Here is a 6000-nt window from a genome sequence, read left to right as displayed (position 1 = left end):
TGCAGCCAAAGCAGTACATACAGTAAAAGTTACAAACTTAAGAATTTATAAGTATAAAAGTTAATTACCTAAGTATCCAACTTAAAATGTGAGGGAAAAATGGCAGAATAAACCAAAGGAAAGTAAAAGCACGGGAATAATAAGGTTTGAATAAAAAACAAAGGAAATAGAAAAAGAGCTGTCTCCCTAGAGGACATACTAATGGCCAACAAATATATGAAAAGATGCTCAATATCGCCATTAGGGATATGCAAATCAAAACCACAATGAGATACCATCTCACACCCGTTAGAATAGCTATTATCGAAAGGACAAGTAATAACAAATGCTGGAGAGGATGCGGAGAAAAAAGAATCCTCATACATTGCTGGTGGGACTGCAAATTGGTACAGCCACTATGGAAAACAGTATGGAGAGTCCTCAAAAAACTAAGACTTGATCTACCATGTGATCCAGCAATCCCTCTACTGGGTATTTACCCCAAAGGCTTGAAAACCCATATCTGAAAAGATATTTGCACACTGATGTTCATAGCAGCATTATTCATGGTGGCCAGGACATGAAAGCAACCGAAGTGTCCTACAATAGATGTTTTGCTAAAGAAGCTGTGGTGAGTGCTCTGTCTTATGCATGTGCATCACGATGGGTCTCTGGGAACCTAAGAGAGAGTTGGTGACTCTGGCGGTTTGCTTTCCTCATTGAGTTGTGGGAATGGCTCTCGTTTCAGGTGTACATTGTGTGCACCCAGAGTCAGGAGCATGCTTGTGGGAGCGATCCAGTTCAGCATGTAGAGGAATGGCATTCAGTGAGCTGTGCCACCACTTCGGATAAAGAAAATATAACCATAGATGTGGAGGTCTCCTTGAGTCAGTCTAAGAGGTTACTAAGAGATATAACTGAATTGTGGATCTTTGGTGAAATATTCTTCAACAAATCTCTATATGAGGGGCTGAATGCAGAGAACCATAGAACTAAGGTAATCCCTGTCTATTTTATGGTTTTTCTGGGTAAGTGTCCTAGGAAAACTGTGCCCAACCTTGGAGCCCCTGTACAGGTGCTTTGCTATTGCCCTATTCCTTTTTTCAGTCTTATCGCCTCTGATCTTGACTCTGCCACCAACTGCCTCTGTGACCTTGAGCTAGTCAGCTTTGTCAGTTTTTCCACCTGAAGCTATTGAAAAGAGGTCTAAATTGAGAGCGCTTCAAAATGGCGTAGACGATAGAGGCTCTGTTCATCCCTCTGGAGACCAAATGAAGGTTGTGATGGAAACAAGAGCAGCAGCAAAGAAAAATCATCTGGGTTCTAGATGAACAAGCCATACAACTAGGGAGAAGTCCAAGACAGCATTCTGCAATGGCAGAAGATAGGATGGGGTGAAAATGCAGGATGTCCCGGTCCTGAGCGGCTGAGTGAGATGGAGGCTGTGGCAGTGGCAGGGGCAGATGCCTCCTAAAGTCTTAAAGGGGCTGCATCAGCGAGTAGATTTTCATGGTGCCGGACCTGCTCGCTCTGAGCACTAGCACTGGGCTGGCTGCTCCAGGGGGGACCAGGGACTACAGGGGAACACTGAGTTGTTGGAGTGAGGGCCATAAGCAAGGCTCACTTGGTACAGAAGTGCTGGAGGTATCCATTGTTCCCTGTTGAGCCCTCCCCCATACCAGTGCACTGGACACAGCTCTGCCATAGCCATGGCGTCATCAAACTGGATAATAGGGGTTGCTCCACCCAGAGGATTCCTGACACCCCACTTCCCCAAACTCGCGGCCCCACGAAAGCCACATCCAGGTGTATCCTCAGCGAGTCAGGTGCTCCTTGCTGAGACTCACACTGGTGGAGGCAGCTGGCCTTGCTTTCTGATGTGGCCTTTTGAGGCAACTATAAGCACAGCATCTGTGGATTGCTTGCTGAATCTTAACAGGTGGCCCTGGAAGGGGACAGGCTGGGGCTAAACTTGGCCTGCAGCTGAACTTCTCTCAGGACTGTGCCACTGGACACCTACATCACAAATCTGCACTAATAAGACCGGGAGACTTAGGATCTTTGCTTAGTACATAGAAACAAACACGGAAAGACAGCCAAAATGGGAAGACAAAGAAGCAGAAACCATATGACGGAACAGAACAGAGATCCAGATATAATGGAATCAAGTAATCTAACAGATGCAGAGTTCAAAACACTGGTTATAAAGAGGCTCAATGAACTTTTGAGAAAAGTAGAGGACTCCAACAAAGAGATAAAAATGGAGATATAGATTATAAGAGGGAACCAGTCTGAAATGGAGAACACATTATCTGAGATGGGAAGCATATTAAATGGAATAAACAAAGGAATAAACAAAGTGAATAAAAAAGAGGATCACACGCCCTATCTAGAGGATAGGAAAGCCAATCAGGACACTCAAACAGAATGGCAAGAAAAAAGAGGTCAAGACTATAATGATGATTTAAGCAGGATATAGGACACTATTAAGGCTCCAAATATTCATCTGATCAGCGTAAGTGAAGAAAATTAAAATGTTGAAAAAGCTATTTGAAGAAATAATGATGGAAAACTTCCCTAACCTGGTGAAGGAAATGGACATAAAACCCCAGGAAGCTCAGAAGATTCCAAAATTCAGGGATCTAAAGAGGCCCAGACCAAGACACATCATAATTAGAATGCCAAAGGTTAAATACAAAGAAACAATATTAAAATCAACAAGAGAAAAACAAATAATTACATATAAAGGAACACCCATACGACTGGCAGCTGATTTCTCAAGAGTGACTATGCAGGACAGAGGGCTTGGCAAAAAATTTTTCAAAAGAATAAAGACCCAGGATATACAATCAAGAATAATTTATCCAGCAAAGCTATCATTTAGAGATGAAGGACAGATAAAGAGCTTCCAGACAAAAATAAACTAAAGGAATTTATCAGCATCAAGCCACAATTACAGGAAATGTTGGAGGGACTTCTTTAAGAAGAAAAAACAGGTATCAAAAACAGGAATAACGAATGGTAACAACTACATTCCTATCAATAAGTGCCTTAAATGGAAAAAAATTAAGTGCTCCAACCAAAAGATAGAGTGGCTGAAAGAAAACAAGACCCCTACATATGAAAAGGAAGGGAATAGAAAAAGATATTGCTGTCATGAACCTAGAAGGTATTTAAGTCAGACAGGGAAAGATAAACGCTATGTGATTTCACTTATATGCAGAATTTAAGGAATAAAAAGAACAAACTAATCTGTGACAAATATAGTGGACAATTTGGTGATGGACAGAGGGGAGGGGGGTTTGGGGGGGCTCGGAGAATGGGGTGAAGAGTTAAAGAAGTACAAATTAGTAGCTGATGGATGGTCACGGGGATGGGGAGCACGGCATAGGGAATGCAATTAGCATTAATACCTTGGCTAGGTGGAGGGTCAGGAAAACTGACTAATGATGACCTCTGCTAAAATTCACTCTTCTTACGTATAAACTTATTTTATTAGTCGATGACCTCTCAATCTTACCCAATAATGTTTCCCTAATAGCAAAAAGAATGGATGCCTACTTCGGGGGTTTTTGGCGGGGAAAAAAAGCAGTTACCCTAGGACTAGCTTTGAAATCATCTTTAAAATATATATATGATTTTGCATTCTTCCTCATAACACATGGATTAGCTCCAATAGGAAAATCATTTATTTGCCAGGTAAACTGATAACCTTTTTCAGATCATCAAATTAGTGTTCAAGGAATAAATAACTTGACCATCGGCCGTTTTTTTATAGTCACACGTGCTCTTTTGCTAGTCGAACTCCTACAGACAGTCTGAAATACCGGCACGAATAAAGCACATTTATATAAAGAAATCACCAGTCACACAACCACACTCAATTATGGGGACACACACACACCGGAGACGCAACCACACTCAATTATGGGGACACACACACACACACACACACACACACACACACACCGGAGGTCCTTACTCTGTCAGACAATCCTACATAGTTACAAAAATGCCATTACTGTGCGGCTTCAAGTACAGAGCACCTCACACCCAACAGCACGTAGAACCAATCACACACACAGGCAGAAATAAAACCATACACCGGCCACCGAGGGACTCAGTCCATCGGACATTTCGCGTGCCTCACAGACACTCAAAATCACCAAAGGTCCTGCAAGGTACACAAAGGATCTCACGCCTGTCAGAGGCTCGGTCCCCGCCCAGCTCCAGCTCCTCCCCTACACCTGCCCTGCCGGCCAGTCCCACCCTCTCCTGATCCGGTAGGGCCCGGTACCACCCACACTGCAGGTTTCGGGCCCTATCCGCCCCAGCAGCGCACTCCCGACGCCTGCGCTCTGGGCGCCGGTGGCCACTCCCAAAAATCTCCCGGTCGGCCCTTGGGCCTTGGTCCGCCCACCACAGCCTTCCCGGAGGAAATGTTGGACTACGTTTCCCAGAGCCACCGGTTCCTAACGCGGCTTCATTTCCGTTGGTTCGCGAGATTTGGGGAACTCGCGTGGGGAGAGAGCTGTGTCTGTGGAGAGGCTTGGGCCGGCTCCGGTTGAGCCCGCGTACCCGAAATCGGCCTGAAGCTCGGGCGCCAGGCTCTGGACCTTGAGGTGTACCGTCTGTTGAGGTGGGCGGAAATGCTCGGATAAAGCGTCGCTGGAATCGCTGGTGTAGCCGTGTCGCCTACGGATTTGTGTTATGGGTCAAGTCTGACTAGTGTTGGTGACTTTTGGTGAATGAGCGTGTGTTACTGTGGTTTTGTGTTTAAGCGTGAGTGTGAGTATGAGTTGTTTGTGACTCTGAGGTGTTGATAAAACTGCTGTGACAGTGTGTTTGTGTCGCGTGCTTACCTGACTGGGAATGTGCTTTTGTGATTGTGTGTACCGCGTGTATAACTGGGGTTGCTTGTGTCTGTGAAGCATGCGACGGTGCTGTTGTGACAGGGTGTTTAGATGTTCTTGTGTCACTTTGAGGTTGTATATGTGACTGTGTATAGAGTGTATTACTGGAGTTTGCCCGTGACTTTGAGGGGTTATGAGCGTTGCTGTGACATGTTTGTGACCTTGTTTTCTTGACCTGGTACTTGATTTTGTTTTTCTGACTATCTGATTGGATGACTGTGTGTGTCCTGTATATGGGGCTGTGTGTGTGTGCCATTTCCATGACTGAAGAGAGTAAAAATGCTACTGTGAAAGGGTATTTTTGGCCATGTGTGTCCCTGACAGGTTGCTTGGAAGCGTTTGAGTGGGGTTCTGTGTATGCTCTGTGTATGACTGGATTTTGTTTAAGACTAGATGGTGTGACAGTGTAGCATTAACGTGATGTTTGTGACTCTGTGTGATTGTAGAAATATGATTGTGTGACTTTGTAACATCAGTTGTATATTTTATAGTCTGTGTCCATATGGGGGTTTAATGGGTACAGAGGTAAAACTGTGTTTTGGTATTTATGCGGTTCATTCTGGGGCTGAGCCTGCCTGTGGATCATGAGTCCCATGTGGCTTTGTCCTCCCTTGAAGACTCGACTTCTTTCTCTTCTAACCACAAAGACTACCCTTCTCCCTTCCCCCATACACACATGGCCTGTGTTGATTGCTTTTTTTTCTGTATTCATCCTTAGTTTCACCCTGGGATTGTATTTGTAGGTTCCCTGATGCTTTCTGGTGCCTTCTCACCTTATAGCCTTAAGCGTATTGGATGCAAGAAGTGACAGGAAGGAAGTCAGAAATTTGAGCCAATGAATGAAGAATACATGTATTATTTCTAAGACACAGACCTGGTCTTGAGATGAGAATTTTAGAGCTGATAGCACCTTAAAGACAGGCCACTTGTAAATGTAATAGGGTTCTGGGAGTAGGCGTTCTTTCAGAGAATGTGCTAAAGGAAGCAAGCCACACACTTCAGAACCTACAGCACTCCACTGCAGGGCTCTGTCTCCAGTAGATAACTCTGAATACACAAATAAATTCTAGCCCAAGACAGCTGTGATCTTGGTACTTTTGGATACAGA

The 6000-nt window shown here is 44.4% G+C and overlaps 1 protein-coding gene across 6 annotated transcripts in view; it reads left to right on the top strand.

Annotated features, from left to right (window-relative positions):
* The first annotated feature begins 4410 nt into the window (after positions 1–4410).
* The window catches only part of ZNF420 (zinc finger protein 420), a 51177-nt gene continuing 49587 nt past the window's right edge, over positions 4411–6000 (top strand). For all 6 annotated transcript variants that reach the window (XM_023522049.1, XM_023522047.1, XM_011378039.2 and 3 more), the window contains exon 1: positions 4411–4618. The gene's annotated coding sequence lies outside the window, so the exon portion shown is untranslated. The remainder of the gene's footprint in view (positions 4619–6000) is intronic.

Source organism: Pteropus vampyrus, unplaced genomic scaffold, assembly GCF_000151845.1.
Source record: "Pteropus vampyrus isolate Shadow unplaced genomic scaffold, Pvam_2.0 Scaffold328, whole genome shotgun sequence".
NCBI lineage: Eukaryota > Metazoa > Chordata > Mammalia > Chiroptera > Pteropodidae > Pteropus > Pteropus vampyrus.
Note: the sequence above shows the minus strand (reverse complement) of the source record. Positions and strands in the feature narration are given on the sequence as shown.